Source organism: Phoxinus phoxinus (genome assembly GCF_949152265.1).
Source record: "Phoxinus phoxinus genome assembly, chromosome: 10".
Lineage (NCBI taxonomy): Eukaryota > Metazoa > Chordata > Actinopteri > Cypriniformes > Leuciscidae > Phoxinus > Phoxinus phoxinus.
The window spans coordinates 26,812,131-26,829,434 of record NC_136885.1 but is presented as its reverse complement, the minus strand read 5'-3'; the positions used below and the strand labels follow the sequence as shown (position 1 = coordinate 26,829,434).

Sequence of the window (17,304 nt, the reverse complement as noted above, 5' to 3'; positions counted from 1 at the left end):
GGCGGTTGGCTTGCATGGACCTGTGGCTTAGTTTGCAATGCCTTTATGTCTGGCTCCACTCATGTCATTAGATGAAAAGGTCATTCAGTACTGTAGGTCTCTGAGCTCATGACTAGCAGCTTGACTTGTCCTTTTTAATCTCCACTTTGATTTCCTCTCTCAAAGACGTAAAGCCTGGTAGTACTTTCTTACCTTTTCTTTTTTCCTTTTAATTTATTTGCTGTTTTAATTAATCTGCCATAGTAAATGTAGAGATCATATATCACTCGAAAGCATTGCTGTGATCTCTCACGTTTTCTCCCCTTCTATCTTCAGTGAAGGTTTTGTTTTATTGACTCCTTTTTTTTTTTAATTCTTGAATAATTATTGCAACAATCCTGTCGGTATATTAAGCTACACTAATTAGGAGACTGACTTTGCATAGCTCTATTTTAAGTCAATGTGCACATGCATGACATGTAGAATCGATGTAGAGTTTATCTTGCAAGGTAAGGATGATACCGCACTCTGGCCAGTGTGAAAGACATTGTAATGGCGAATGGGCATCAGTAGTGCAAAACCCAGTACAGGGTATTATTATTTTGAAGAATCACACCAATGTTCCACACAAGCCACCTTTGAAAGCATTAGTTTTTCCCAGCTCAATGTGAATTTATTAGGTTATAAAGCAGTATTGTAGTGGATAACTTGTGTGACTTGATGGAGAGGAGCTATTTGTGAGCAAATCAAAGTAATTTCCATAGATACAAAAAGGAGTGCCTCAAGGCTATATTCTAGGTCCGCGTAGAGTTCTCACAAAAGCCATCATATCATAGCAAATCTGTACGGTTGCAATATGACTGCTGATGATGTGGTTGTGTAGTCTGTACCCAAAACCTAGATGAAAGAAATTAGTAATTTTTTGTTTAATATGCCCCCTACCTAAGTGACTGCAAGTGCCCCCCCCCCCCCCCCCACATCTTGCATAGACAGTTTTGTGATGTCCAAATTCTGTCTGCAGCATGAGAAGAGTACTTTGTTGAGCTCTGTATACAGTTTAAAAGCAATTAGTGCATGATTCTAATTAGCAAGACGTGCCATAAGATGCAGCAGATATTGGAGTGAATGTGGGTGTTTTGCAAATGACGAATGCTCAAACACAAAGGCAGTGCAAGGGAAGATACTGAACATTAAGTTTGACTTTGAATTTCTTTTCTCTTTTTTTTGGCCACTTTGCAGATGTTTCATAAATTGGGAGATTTCTCTTTAGAATGGTTACTTTTTTTTTTTGCATCTTTTACTAAAACTGGAAAATCAAAATCTGATGTAAAACGAAACATGATGAAACTTGCCTGAACGTTTGATGTTGTAAGCTGCTTGGTTAGAATGGTGTCAAAGAAAAAAAAACTGGGTAATTGTACAGAGATGAAAAACAAATTTGTATAAAAGACATATTTTTGTACTTCATCAAATCTCTACATGCATGTCAGCAATAAAATTTGATATGGAAAATCTTTGTCTCTCTGTAGTTTTTTTTTTTTTTTTTTTTTCATTTTAGACCAGTATTTAAAATATATATTTTTAAAACTTCCCTGTATTTAAAATGATATATTTAGTAATAACAGTATTCGACTTTGTTCTATTTGAAATAATGACTTTTTATTCATTTTGATTCATTCTCAATGACCCTTTATTTTAAATGAATTTTTTTTTTTTTTTGCATTTTAGATGCTGTTCTGTCCTCTTGTGGTAGATGTATGAAATGACATCCACGACTGTCTTCTCAGACTGTCGTTTCTGAATTCAATTGATTTGTTTGTGTGAAATGATATTGAGAGCAATTCCATACTAACCCTTAAGATATTTTTTTATTACAGATTCTTGTTTTAACCCCCCCCCCCCCCCCCCCCCCAAATCTATATATTTTTTTGAATGTTATTTTAATCAGTTGTTTTAGTATCTGTGTTTCCCTTTTTACAGAAGAATTTATTGAAGCAGTGTGTGTGTTCATCATCTGAACGTTTGTGTAGATGTTGGAGCTCTTAGGTTGCTGGTCACTATTCACCTTGCTCTCCTGTGTGCCAATTTTGTGTGACCAGAATAAGCTTCAATGTGGACCAAACCTTATTAGTCAAAGACCTGGACACATAGAACAATTTTGAAGCAAACCATATCAGTCCAACACATTAAAGTACAACTCCCAGAAGAGTTGCAAAACTAACTAGCCTAATAGTTTACAAGTCACTTATCTGTTGAAAGCATATTTTGATAGCAATCACGCCCCTGACATTCAACGCACGTGTCCTCCTGTTTTGTTGAGCGATTGGAACAGCAAGAAACATTCACAAGGCATCCATATGAGCTGTTGACCAAAACTCTGCTCGCAAAGCAAATTCTTCAGCTGTTTGTATTCATTTCGCGGTGCCTGTCCCTAGTGTGCTCAAAACAACACATGGGAGTTTACATGCGAGCTCTCCAGAGCACAGTTTAGAACATCCTTTATTGATGATCTGGTTTCCTGTGAAGCTATGCTCAGAATAATACGATATGATGTGTTGGACCTGCCTCTTTATAAGGCTCTTGTAACAGCTCAGGCTGCCTGGAGTTAATGTAGCAAAATGGAAGTGTTTGATGAATGATGTTACTGCAACCCTAGAGTGCAGTACTAGTTTTACGACTCAAAATCAGCTTTATCCAATGTGTGAACCGCAATGCCCACATTAAAGACCGAGAACAGTGCTGGCTAACTCAAGACACTGGGGTTAAATTGGAGACATTTATAGCGAATGCTTTGGTGTGGGTTGTGAAAATCTTTGTGTAGCCTATTGCAGACATATAAGTTTTCTATCTTATAATAACCATTCTAGCTCAGTTGCAGTGGTTAACATTTTATTTTAGTTGTATTTTTATTTTTTATTTTTATTCAATTACAGTTACATTTTTTAATAATTTCCTAGTAATAAAAAATATAATTACATTTTATATATTTATTTATTTATTTGGTCACATTTCATTAATTAGTGCTGTCAAATATATGAATCCAGAGGTGGGCAAACTTTTTAGACCAGAGGGCCACATCAAGTTTTGCTAACCGCATACTAAATCCCTTTTATTTACACTGGAGGTATGCGTTAATTATTTGTTTAAATATTCTTATTTAGAATAATAAGACATAGGGCTGTTACCATAGGGCTGATCAAATTAAATAATTTACACTGAAAAATTAGATTGTTTTAAAGGGCACCTATTATGGAATTTTGAAATTTACCTTTCATGTAGTGTGTAACATAGATCTAAGTGAACAAAAACATCCTGAAAAGTATGAAATATGAAAGTGCACCGTATATAAAGTTATTGTCTTTCAAAAGTAAGAGTCGACTCTGAGTCATTTTTATGAATCGTTGGAAGACCGAAGCTTTTTCTCTGACTAGATGACGTCAACTTGTCAAGTTATTTGAATACGATACGCCCACTTATTGCGCTCCAAGGCCAGGGAAAATATCATGGCGACGAGACGCTGTGTTCTGAAGTGCGACTCAAGTGAAGTCAGCATTTGAAGACTAAGTGGCTACAATTCATATATACAACTATACCACAGAAGTATAGTCCGAGCCTTGTGCTTTGTTCGCGCCATTTTGAAGACGATTGCTTAACTTAAATGCACTCAAACTTGGATTCGGGAGTCGGCTGATATTGAAGGAAGGTTCAGTTCTAAGTGTATTTGCATCAGCTTCCTCCTCCGTATCACAACCTGTAAGTGTTATTAATAATTGTTGCTTTTATGTAACATGCTTAATAATTATTTTGTTTGTTGTGTAAGCACCGTTTAGCTTCTAGGTCTTCAATGGCAATTGTATTGAGATATGTGAAGTGTTTGTCGTTGTTTTCGGAGTTGTCTTATATGATAGAGTAATACCTCGTAGTAACATAACAGCATTTTTTGTAAAAACGTTGTTTATGCATCGGGCTAACGCAAACAAAGACTGATTGTGCTTTTACAATATGAACTCTGGGCTATGCTCGCTAACATAACATTAAATTCTTTATCTTATTTTTAGTTTTTTACTACAAACTACAAAGCAGTGGACTATAATCATTATTATAACACGATTTAATTGATAAAAGCATCATTGTACTCCGTGTTAAACAATAAGTATTATCTCTGTAAACACTGCTGGGTCATCTGACCAATCGCAGATTAGCGTCGCGCAGAGGATGGGTTTGGAAAAATGAGTCGTTGAACGATTCATTTGGGAGTCGGTGAGCAAATCAGGTAAAAATAAATGCATATTATACGACAACTAAAGTGTTTTTTGTCATTGCATGCATGTAAAACTGTTTTTGGGGACTCCCAAAACAACATTAGGAACATTTTAAATGTCATAATAGGTGCCCTTTAAACATAACTCTAAACCACCAGTAGGTGGCGGCAGACGACCGTCTTAATGAGCGAGTCATTAATTCGTTCGTTCAAATCTGATTCATTCAAGAATGTTTATGGGTAATTGAATCTTTGACTCAACCGATTCGTTCAAAATACTGAATCATTTAGTAATGAAAACAGCACTCGTCGTGTGAAGTAGCAAGTAGGTTGCTTAACTATATCATTAAAGGGTAACTAAACCCCTGGTCAGAGCCTGACTCCACCCACTGGCAATATTTGAAAAATGCTGGAAAAGTGGGCAGACCCCAACGGACGAACCGAGGGCGGGGCTGAGCGCGTGATTGACAGACCCGCAGTGACGCAGTGATTGACAGCTGCTGTCAGACTCGCTAAGATAGAGAGTGACTGGAGTGACGAAAGTAGCTTTGCAACAGAGCGGTCATTTGAAGTCGAGGACTTTTCTCCCCCACCTTCCCCTGAAGTGGACGAATTGTCTGTGGACACAGAGCTAAAACCATATCAATTCGAGCCGCGAGCTCAAACTGCGGTGTCGCATCGCATTAACTCCCGCATCGCGATCGGCATCCGACGATGCTAGCGAAGCAGCCGCGCAAGAGAGAATGGGGCCAGTATCTGAGTGGATTATTATTACTATTGACCTCCGTTAAGCATATTTTGCCGCTATGTGAAAAAAAATATCCAGCAAAACGCGCCGGCGGTTGTGGAGTCCATGCAGGAAGAGCAGCGTTTGGCACACAAGTGCATGTAAACACTGGCGCTAATTTCCAAGTCTGGGGGAAAGTTATGCAGTCCAGCAGGGCTGTTGCTACCGGCAACACTACACCTATACCAGCCTAACCACTGTACTAAACACAGACAAAACTAATGCTAAAAATCTACACTATTCTAACTGATGCAATACTATGCTACTAACTAACTATGCTTCTAACAACACTAACAACTATGCTAAATAACTACCTAGGCTACACGAAATAATCTAAATAACTATATAAATGCTATGCTAAAATACGCTATCCTGATCGTTTTCAATACTCGTAATTCCAATTTCCAACTCCTGTCCTGACTCGCAGTGGTTTTGACGGAAGCAGATGCTTTTATACCAGGGGCTGCCAGGGGTGTGGCAGAGTAGCGTCACAGAGTACCCTACGTCAGAGAGTACCCCTGCTTCAGGAGATTCCGTTTAACCTGAAGAGGGCAGCACTCAGACGTTTTTACACCATATATTTGAAAAATAAAACACTTTATACTCAAATGTTAAAAAAAGTACTCGAATCAATGAACAGCATTTATGAAGCTCCATTCTTACAGATCATTAACTAAAAAAAGTTGGTTTAGTGTTTAGTTACCCTTTAAAATATAAAACAAAATCCACCTGAACATACATACAACTGATACCAGTTAATATAGTGTTTCCCTCTGCTGTGACGTTGTTGCATTATAGGCTAGCTAAATAATTTCTGATTGTTTTAAAGAGAATGCTTTCAAGGAAATCATTTTAATGATTCTAGTAAAAAAAAAAAAAAAAAGAGCCTGTAAAATCCTTGACTGTCAGCTTTCACTGTAAAGAGCAGTGTGAGAAATATTTTAGAAAACAACAACTATTTGTCTTACAGGTATGGAACAACTTGAGGCTATATAAATGAGGTAAAAGACCTTTGGGGGAACTCTCTTGGTCTTTCACATGTGCTTTCATTCCTCTTTGGCTTTGACAGGATGCAGGGGATTCATGACAGGATACATTTGTTTCCCCCTCTGAGCAGCACTGTTTTGTGTTGTGTAACTCCCTGAATATCTGTCTTTCTCAGTGACAGCTGATAGTATAAACTTTGACGTCATAGGGTCTTACAGATTTCTATCAGACCATTCTTGTACCCAATTAATCGCATATGATGACATGATGATGTTCAGTGGTCACTCACAATCCCTAATCCCCAATTTTTGAGTGAAGTAAGAACATTCGCCTTAAATAATATCTTCTTGCTCTGTTGAATTAGGAAGGTCGCCAAGCAGTAATTGAAGTCTCTGTCGTGATCCTCCAGAGAGGATCATCTTTGTTGTCCATTCCATTCTTGACTCTTCCCAGTCCTCCATTCTGGGGCAGTATCCTCCATCCGACCCGAGAGCCCCATTGATTCCATGATCCGCTGGATGAGATCCAGACTCTGCTGTAGTGGAGGACGTGAGTAACCTGCTGTGTCTCTGTCTCAGGGGCTTTTGTGTCCTTGACCTTGAGCGTATGAGATATGACCGCACTTACTGCTTTACCAAAAGCTTTGACACTGACTTATCTGCCACCCTGTAAGGACTGAGCCTATATGCATTATGTGTATGTACTGTATATAACAGAGCCTCACGGCCCACACGTTTCTTACATGTGTGTTCGTGTATTAAAATTAGGAATCCAAACTTAACGTGAACCTCATCTATGAAATAGTGCTTTGTCGACAGTGAATCCCAACTCACCAGTTTTTGGAAAGTGTTTAATTTGCTCTGTGTAGCAGAATAACTGAATGATATAACATGTGTATTAAACAGTTCAAAGCAGATCAAAACTTTAACATAGCTTACTGTATATTATAACACACTTTACCAAGAACATCAAATCACTACCATGAAACAAGGTGCGTTGTCATCTATTATTCTTTTTTTCTTTCAGGCTTTTCAAGATCACTTGAAATCCTCCCACGAATTGGGTACACAGTGTGTATTTTTTAAGTATTGGTGGCACTATATTTCATGTTTTTTTTTCTGTGTTGAAAACTATTAAATATACAACAAAGTTTTTTTTTTACCAGAATCTGCTGAATTTATATTCAATTCATTGTAGTATTTTTAAACTGTTATTTTATTAATAACTGATTAACATGTAAACAAATAATTATAATAACAATAATAAAAAATAGTAAATAGTAATAGTAAAAATAACTTTAAACGCAACCCACTGTGGTACTAGTTTTTGCTCTCTCACTCACTCACTCACTCACTCACTCACTCACTCACTCACTCACTCACTCACTCACTCACTCACTCACTCACTCACTCACTCACTCACTCACTCACTTAGTTTTCAATTTTAAAATGTCTATTTAATTAACAAAATCACAGGAGTCAGGGCTACATTGTATTAAGTGCCACAAATTATAGTAACAAGTTTGCAAAAAATTGCAAGCCTCACGGATGGAAACTAGCATTGTGCTAAATCCGGCGTATTTACGTCAATTTCGATTGTATGTTCATTAATATGCACTGTCCCATCTAAAAAAACTAAAACAAATGTGCAGCAAAATAAACGGCTCGTGTAGACAATCAACATTTCTGGAGGGTTTTTTTGTACTCCATGTAAAGTGCTATATTTGAGCAGAGACTGTATCTTTCTGAACTCGTCACAGTCCACTCATTGATTCTCCTAAGTCTTTTCTTGCCATGTCTGCTTATTTCATGTGTCTCCGTATTTTTGAGAAATTGAAAACAGGCTTAGAGTGAGGCTGTCTTTCTGCACTTGCCTGCTTACTGTGGACATCTGGTTTTGGGGTGAGAGTGACCTCTTCAATGGGAACCCATGTCTCATCTGTCAACACTGAGGGGTGCCAGAGCTGAGAGATGGACAGGGATGCCTATATGACTGCATATGTATATGTGTCAGAGTTTATGGCCCGAGTGTTCAGTCTCTTGAGCATTCTTTTTTCTTTTCTTTTTTTAAGGACCCACTGGGAATTTTCTAAAATGTTCTTCCTGTTCTGGGCAATCTTAGAAACACTCAGCTGCTCAAAAGATGCTGTTTATGAGTATTTTTAATGGACAAAACATGATTGTCTTCATGAATTATATTAATAATCATATTATTAATAATGTCTCCATTATATTCTGGTCCCTTCAGATCACTCCTTCAGTGTCAATATATGATAATTCCCATCTGTTGTAATGCCCGCCAGGGAATATCTGATCATTTCGAAAACTAATAACATATAATAATAGGCCGCGTGTTTTTTGGATATTCATGTCCACAGCACACATTGTGTGGGATGGGTAATGCTGAACATTTGTATTTAGGTTTAGATGTTTATCCAAATTTTTTTTTACCAAATTTATACAGTTCCATGGTTAACTGGTCATTTAACAGCAACTCTCTCTCACTCTCTGCACATCTCATTGAAATCCTTTAAAGGTTACAAAGTGGCCAAAAGTGTGTGTATGTGAAAGTATGTACGTTAAGAGAGGGAGAGTGATTACGACTCTAACAGCTGTCCTCCCCTATACAGGCACATCTCTATGGAGAGACCCAGAGGAAGCACAAGTTCAGCTTCCAAGAGAACTGGAGAGGGGGGGGAAAAAACATCAGGAAAGGCATCTAGAGCTCCATGTTTGATCAATCCTCTCACCGCTGGGAGTCGAAACAAACTTTGGCAAAACACAGCATCTACATTCCTTTCAAACTGAAGGCAGGCATTCATTGGTATGCAATAATGTTTTAGCCATGAGATGTGTTGAAAACAATGTTCCGCCACACCCGTGTCATTTCATATCCTGGCAACTGATAGTCTGTTGTTGTCATTGCCTTTGGCTCCTGTGCAAAGACATCTTATGAATTAAATTGATGAATGGCTGAATTTTAAATCTTGTCTTTAGTGGGAGAAAGCACATTTGGTAACAGCATTACACTTAGGAAACTGAGTTGAATGAAACATTATTTCTTTTTAGTCCTTCATCTGTTCTATGGGTTACCAAGGATGTCATTTTGTTTGGGGACAAACTGATGTGCAGTAAATAATGAAAAAATGGTAAAGCATTGCTTAAATATGAACAAGCTCAGACGTCTATCTGTGCATTTGAAGTCTTGCTGTGTGGCCAATAATGCCCTGCTAAGCCTTTAGAATTTCCAGTCCTCTGCTTTTCCACGTACTTGCTTCCTGTTCTCCCCATTCTCTCCCGAGAGATGACGGGGTCATTATTTAAGTTTCCTCTGTATCTAAAGCGAGCTTTGGTGTGGGTGGCTTGGCTGGAGAAACCTCCCTCGACATGCTATAATCAGAGAGCTAAACTTCAGAGGAACTCATAATCTTAGCAAAGCCCATCTTCATAGGACATAGCAGACGCTGACAAAGAAAACCGTGTGTGTGTTTCCTCTGAAAGAGTTACTCATTACCACTTCCAGTATTGGCACTACTTTGACTTACCAAACAACCCTTCCAGTCTTTATGAGTAAAGCTTCCTCTTCTAAAGCTCAATGTGGTGAATATTGCTCTCATTTGAACTAAGTTGTTGCTGTATGAATGTTTGATGTCATGTATTATGAAGTGACTCCCACTTTCCTGGAATCCTTTTTGCACAGGAGGGAAAGAGAGAGAGAGAGAGAAAGAGAGAGAGAGAGAGAGAGAGAGAGAGAGAGAGAGAGAGAGAGAGAGAGAGAGAGGGCTTGGTGACATATACACCAGCCTAGAGAAGAATGGCAACTTATGAAGCTTTGTGGTAAACAGCTATTTTTACTAAGCTTTTCCTCTCCGGCCTCTCAGATACTGCTACATGCTCATCATGGGCTTATGTGGGAAACGCTAAATAGTGATGGGAGCTGTCTGGGTTTGGCCAAACCACGCTGAGTGACAAACTGCCTTGCAGGGTGCAATTGTCCCTCTCCCAGCCTCACCACCATGAAACCAGGGTGGAGTACCGATGGCTTCTTTTGTCATAGTTTATGACCAGAGATGCCATTGTGACCTGCTTTTTGCCAACAACCGTGAAGATAAATTTAGAGTCCAGTCCGGTGGTCTGGCACATAGTACTGATGTCTATTGAGCCTGTAGAAACAATTCCCTGCAGAATAATAATAATAAAAAACATTAAATTACATGTTGTAGGTTGCCAAGGAAGGAGTTATGTGGTTGTTAGGGTGTTCTGGGTGGTTGCCAGGGTATGCTAGTGGTTGCTAAATTGTTTTGAAAGTTGAAAAGGAGTTCTAGGTGGTTGCCAGGTTATTACTATGTGTGTTACTAATGTGTTTTAAAATTTAGAAAGATGTTCTGAGTGGTTGCTAAGAAGTTATGTGGTTAATACGATGTTCTGGTGGTAGCCAGGGTGTTGCTATGTGGTTGCTAGGTGGTTGCTAAGGTGATTTGAATGACACTTAGTGTGTTGTTTGGGTGTCCTGTGTGGTTGCCAGGGTATTGCTAGTGATTGCTAAGGTGATTTGAAAGTTGAAAATGAGTTCTAAGTGGTTGCCAAGGATTATATTGTTGCTAAGGTGTTCTGGTGTTTGCTATGGGGTTGCTATGTGGTTGTTAATGTGTTTAAAAAGTTATTATAATGTTTAAGTGTTTTAGATGGTAGCCAGGAAGGATGTTGCTATGTGGATGCTAAGGTGTTTTGAATGAATAGTGTGTTGTTAAGGCTTTCTGTGTGGTTTCCAGGGCATTGCTAAGTTGTTGCTAGGTTGTTCTGGGTGGTGATTATTTGGCTTATATGGCTCAGATGCTCTTTCGATGTAAATACATTTATTTTGTTGGGTGTTTTTTTGTTGTAGTAAATATTATTGCCCATCAGAATTTTTTTAAGTTTGATGGATTAAAAAAGTAATAGCAACAGGATTTGTGGTGTCATACATATGTCTAGCGCAACTAGTAGCAATAATAGTGATGCTTGTCATAGCATGCAAAAAGAAACCTGAAATGTACATAAAGTATGGGGAGCTGAAACAGTGAATGAAAGGAAAACTGCTCATCTCTGCTTCTGTTGGTGAGTTCAGTCCAAGTTTCCCCTCCCCAAAGGTTGTATATAGCAGCATACATTTTGTGTAATGTGAGAGTGTGTGGGAGAAGCCAGAACTTTTTTCTGGGTGAGACATATGAAACACCATAAACCACCATCTGCTGAAAGGACTTGGATGGGATTTTACTGTGTAATATTATGGGCTGTAAAAAGAACTCCTGTGAGAAGTTAACAATACATTACAGAATTGACGGGTGGATGTCTATACCACATTCTGCCCTCTAATTCACGCTTCTCACTAAATCTTTTTTTTGAAGGCTCTCCTATGAAACTGTAATCCTTGTCCCATCTCAAAGTGACGTCAAATCACTGTCTTTTTGGGGTATTAGGCAATCGTTCTGAAATCCTGTGAAATCAATAGAAATGAAATCCAGTTCCTATGACGAAATAGCAGTAACCATAACACAATAGGATTTCACAAGTGTCCCTTGAGCACCTAGAAAGCTTCAAAGTGTGCAGTCATATTCAAGTTTACTCGGGGGTCATCGTCATGCTTTCTGACTCACTGGGAACATGTCTGTGTGATGAGGTTTTGGACCCTGGGACCTTTTTCTTCTTCTTCTTTTTTTAAAGGTTTCAGTTGACCCCAATAATGAGTGTGTGTGTGTGTGTGTGTGTGTGTGTGTGTGTGTGTGTCTGTGTGAGTGTGTGTGTGTGTGTGTGTGTGTGTGTGTGTGTGTGTGTGTGTGTGTGTGTGTGCGTGAATCTATAAAATTGGAAGGAAAAAACATGTAACAGGAGTAAGGCAAGCTCCTAGGAAAAGACAAATAAGAGATTAAAGTAAAATGTGTGTTATATTTCCAGATGTGTGATTTTAACTGAAAATTGAAGACATCTTTAATTACAGCTATAGAAATATGAATTTTACAAAAGCAGTTTGATGACACAAAAGCTGTCATGTGAAGGGCTTAAATAAGTTGAATCACTGTGAACAATTAAATATATATATATATTTACTTAGTAAAAATATAATTTCTCATAAATGAGAAGAAAACATTCTAATGCAGTCCCATTTTAAGATTTTTTTGTTGCAGAAAGTATTGAATGTTTTAAATATTAGAATGGTGAAATTTAATTAACATTTTGTAATATTAATAGTATTTGTATTAGTATTATTTTGACAGTCTGCCCCAAATCATCTGATACTATTTACCTAACAGCAATGCTTCATTTAATATTTCATGGCTATTTTTTGGCTGAATAATTTGAATTTTTAAAAATACATTCGTAATTTAACGTACCGACGTGTATGGTATGTATTTGAATAATGAATATTAATAATGACAAATAAATATTAATTATATTATACTGCTACTTTTTAGCATAAAAATACCAGTTTTATAGTGAGAATCTATCAATCATGAGCTAGATATAATCAATATGCACAAATGATATGCAGTTTGCTATAGAGATTACCCACTGACACATCTTACCCCAGTCTCCCTTAATTATAGGCCAACTTGTTCTTCTCAAGAATATTATATATATATATATATATATATATATATATATATATATATATATATATATATATATTATTTATAGTGTTGTTGCTAAAGAAATGTGACTCATCAGTTTCTTTTGGATATTAATAAACCTCTCTATTTTGCCAGATTCCTGACTGTGCCAGATTTTGAAGATATCTACTCTAAAGAAAAAGGTATGTTTCTGTTGGACAGCAGGGTCTGCTATATTTTGCATATGCAAACATAATATTCCAGTTGATGCGTTATGTTATTGAAGTTCTGAATGAAAGTGTGACTGTGTTAATATCCTCTGTGAGTGATGTTTATTTCCATATTTTTAAAGGCCAGAAGCTGCATTCATTTGTAAAAGATCCCCTTCATTTCCTGTCATAATGTATGTATTTGAAATATGTGATGGCAACAGCATATCTGTAGGGTTTTATGGAAGCTTTGCATGGTTCAGATTAAGAAGTCTGAAATAACAAGGATAGAGGAACTATTTCAGAAGTCCGTTAAATTAACCCGATAGCATCTTTTCCTGTGTTAATTCAATTCAGCTACCAAAATAGGGTGGATTTTTTTGAACTCCGCAGAACCGCAAAGCACTTTCGAAATATTTTGTTTGGATTAAAAAGCCAGAGAATTCAATACAGTGGAAAGTTCAGCTATCACAAGTATGAATATGTGATTTATATTAAGCAGGACCGAATAGAAGAAGAGAGAACCAATGAGACTTTTGGGAGAAGGAATGGAAATGCATGACCTTTCTAAAAGGGAGGCAGCAAACTCTTGCATTTTTGCCAAAGTCACAATTATTTTACCTTCTCCTCTGTTGGAATGTTTTTGTCGCTTGGCGCCGGCCCTGAACTTGTATTGCACAGCCTGGGCTTTGGTGCTGAAAAGCTTTGCTGTAAAAATAACTGTAAAGGATGAAAGTGGTGCTTCTGTTATATATTAGCTGCCTCACATGTCTTTATGTATTTCTGCGCATGGCCACCAGTTCCAAAAACGGCAACATATTGATTGATTGATTTAACTTTATTGTCCTTAAAGGCGATTCTTTATGTAGACAGCAGTATACATACACATATAGCAACACAACACACGCACGCACGCACGCACGCACTCACGCACGCACACACACACACACACACACACACACACACACACACACACACACACACACACACACACAAAGCATTTATAATAAATAATTAAAAAACCTAATTGCAGCAGGTATAAAGGAATTCCTATACCTTTTTGATTTGCACAAGGGGAGTTTAATCTCCGTCTTGAAGTGTTGAAGTTCAGTACACATTATATGAGTGACATCAGAAAGGACTAACTGGCCCTTCCTATCGTCATCCTATGCTCATAAATCTGTGTGATAGTCCTTAAGTCGGTCCCCACTATCTTGCTGCACATTGTAACTATACTTGTCAACTTCCTCCTATTCTTGACATTAAGATTACCATACCAACAAATAATGGAAAAACTTAAAACAGTTTAAAAAAAAAAAAACAAGTATAAAACATTTTCATAAAAGAAGCATCCATATTAAAAGTTTGAAGTTTCCTTAGAAAATACATACGCTGAGCTTTTCCTCTAATAATATCAGTGTTTGCCTCAAATTGTAGTTTAGCATCAAATACAGTCCCTTATACAGTTTGACAACTTCTGATGTCCCTTTATGACAGAAGGCAACACAGGCACAGAGCTCTTCTTACGGAAATCAATGGACATCTCTTTTGTTTTCGAAGCATTCATATTTAAACATAAGGGTATTTTAGCTGCAAGGGGACCATTTCAAAATCCTTTTCAAACGAGTGGATTCATGAATAGTTCACAATGAGACTAAAGTAAACATTCTATTTCCATTTTATGTTGATTATAAACTGTATTGCAGGACATAGAACAATACTGATGGATACAATTGTGTCATCAATGCATCAGAAGTAGATTGAGGAAGTTTGGTTGTTGTTTTTTTTCTTCATCTGAACCAAGTATGTTGATGTCTGCATGTGGTTTCCTCTCATGTGTAGTTGTTTATAGCTGGTTCTGAGTCAATCCCAGACAGGTGGAAGGAAGTGTCCTTTTTTCCTCTTTCGCATCAGCTGTGTTTACACTTGAACTCATAAATGGGCCACATACACCCATCTGGAGCTCTGGATGAACATAAACCCTGTAATATACTGGTGCCGGTGCTACACACTTTGCTTTTACAGCATTGGTCTTGAATAGATCAGAAGTTCAAAAACCGTACTCTTTTTATTTTATTTTATTTTTATTTTTTTTATAAACAGTTCTGACTAAACTTAAGCATGTATCATTGCTTTGAAAATCCATTTCATAGCATTTTATATGACTACTATATTAATCTATCCATTTTAAATAACGCAAACCTGTCTAATGACCTTGTGCCAATTATTTCCAGCCATTATACATTTGAATGAACAATAAATCAAATTTTAAATTTCAAAATCAAATTTAAACATCATGATATCATGGCTTTGGAGGGAAATAATTTTATTTTGTTCTGTTCAACCCTGTTACTTTGTCTCCACCATTTAAAAATACCTCTAAAACCAATGAGGTTCATTATCGTGTGTTACGTAGCACATTTGAGTGTCCTCAAGAACCAATGAGGTTCATTCTCTTGTGTTACGTTTCAGCTTCGCAAGAACCAATGAGATTTGTTCTCGGCCGTCAAGCAGGTTCGGTTATGCTTCTGTTTATGTTCGCTGATCAATGTTTAAATGTGAATAAAAGCCTACATTTAATCTGTTCATCATATAAAGCGATCGTGTCTCTTTAGAAAATTTGGACTAAACCTCTTATTTTCATGATCTCTTAATGAACTTTTTGATGCGTCAAAGTGGTAAATGCGTAGCTGTCAACTGAGGGACAGAAAGCTCATCAAGAATTATCTTCATTTGTCTGTTCATTGAAGATAAACAAAAGTCTTACTGGTTTGGAACGATGTGAGGGAGATAAATTTATGACAGAATTTTCATTTTTGGGTGAACTATCCCTTTAAAACAATACGCTTTCAGCTACCAAATAAATCTGTTGTACTCTTTTCAACATATTTTTACTCTCTTTAAATCCATTCTGCAGAATTCCACAGATTTTGTCCACAAAATCAGTCAGAAAATGCGATTAAAAATCCTCAGATTCCATTTGGGCCTTCTGATGGGTTTTAAATGTGTAATAGAGCAAGTTTCACGGAAACATCATCATGGTGATTATGAGAGCTGAACCATCTGCTTCAATCCACAGTGTGTAAAGAGAAAGAGTGCTGCTATCCATCACTGGCCTGTGTGATCCATCTAACCTCTGAACCACAGCTGTGCGACTGGAATGAGCTGTGAACGAAGACATGTCTGTCACAGAATTTCAGGTCTGAAATCATGAAAGTATCCTTGTTGATTGTACAGGGACAGGATTGAGTTATTTGTGACCGTTCACTTGAAATGCCCCATTATACACTCTAAAAAATGCTGGATTGCTAAAAAATGCTACATTTTTAAATCACATTTTTAACCCAACGGTTGGGGTTTGTCCACATTTGACCCAAAATTGGGTTGCAACAACCCAGCATTTTTTAGAGTGTAGCATCTTTTGTTCATGACCATAGAAAGCAACAGCATATGGTGACTGAAAATCTTAAGAAGGGCTCATGGATGATAAATGGTATGTTGAAGATATTTTTTCCCCCTGTAAGATAGCAATGTAAACAGCCTGACACAGTAAATGCAGATTTTAAGCCAAGAAGATAAGTTAACACGGCTGCAGAATTCCACTGACCATATTTCTGCATTCCACTGTCACAGAGTGTTACTTTACTTAAAACAATATACAACTCCATTATGTCCATGTACTGTACAACATGTCTTGTAAGCATATAAGGCTGAATATCACTTTTGTTTGTGCTGAAAGCGCCCTTCAAACTAAGAAATGTCACACTGTTCAGGGGTCGGTAAGATTTAAAATGTTTTTGAAAACATTCTTTTCCTCAGATGTGTTATTTTCTAAAGGGGACATTTTTAAAATGAACATATCAGTCTAAAACAGAAGCTCTGGATAAGCCAGCTGCGCATGTTTGCTCTTGCTCCGTAGTTATTTTTTCAGATGGAGGGGGAATAATGATTAGTCTTTTTATATAGAGTGATGTTCAAGGTGTCCTCGCCTGAGAAAGCTGTGTGAAAGGACATAGTGTGTTTGACTGATGTTTACTTCATAGACAGATGTGCAGGTAAATGGCAGCCTTTCAAAAGAAACACGAAAGTCAGGGTGTGTTCAGGTAATCACAGACTGCATATGCGTTTTAACCACCATGGTTTGCATAGTATCGCTCAGGAAACTCATTTAGAATTATAGTGTAGGAGCACAAAAAGGTTAATCATTGTAAAAGCAGCCTGACACACTGTTTGTACGCCGCTATATTTCAATAAAGTGACATTTTAGAGTGAAAAGGGGTATAGGGTGAAACAAAAGTAGGGTGGGATTTGATTGTATCCATTGGGAAAGTACTTGATTTTAAAAATGGACCTTTAAATAACAGGAACACTGAGAGGAAGGGATTAAAATAAGGATAACATAAGTTGTTTCAGAGGTAAAGTCATTTTGATGAAAGATTATGAATTTAAACTTTTCTTTACAATTTTGTGAAACAAAAATTTAAAAGAAACTTTT

At 37.3% G+C, this 17,304-nt stretch overlaps 1 long non-coding RNA gene across 1 annotated transcript; it reads left to right on the top strand.

The window, feature by feature from the left end:
* Nucleotides 1-3,307: 3,307 nt before the first annotated feature.
* On the top strand, nt 3,308-8,975 carry LOC307005946. Its single transcript, XR_013799364.1, has 3 exons — nt 3,308-3,732; nt 6,379-6,563; nt 8,644-8,975. It is a non-coding gene; the product is annotated as an uncharacterized lncRNA (long non-coding RNA).
* Nucleotides 8,976-17,304: the final 8,329 nt, after the last annotated feature.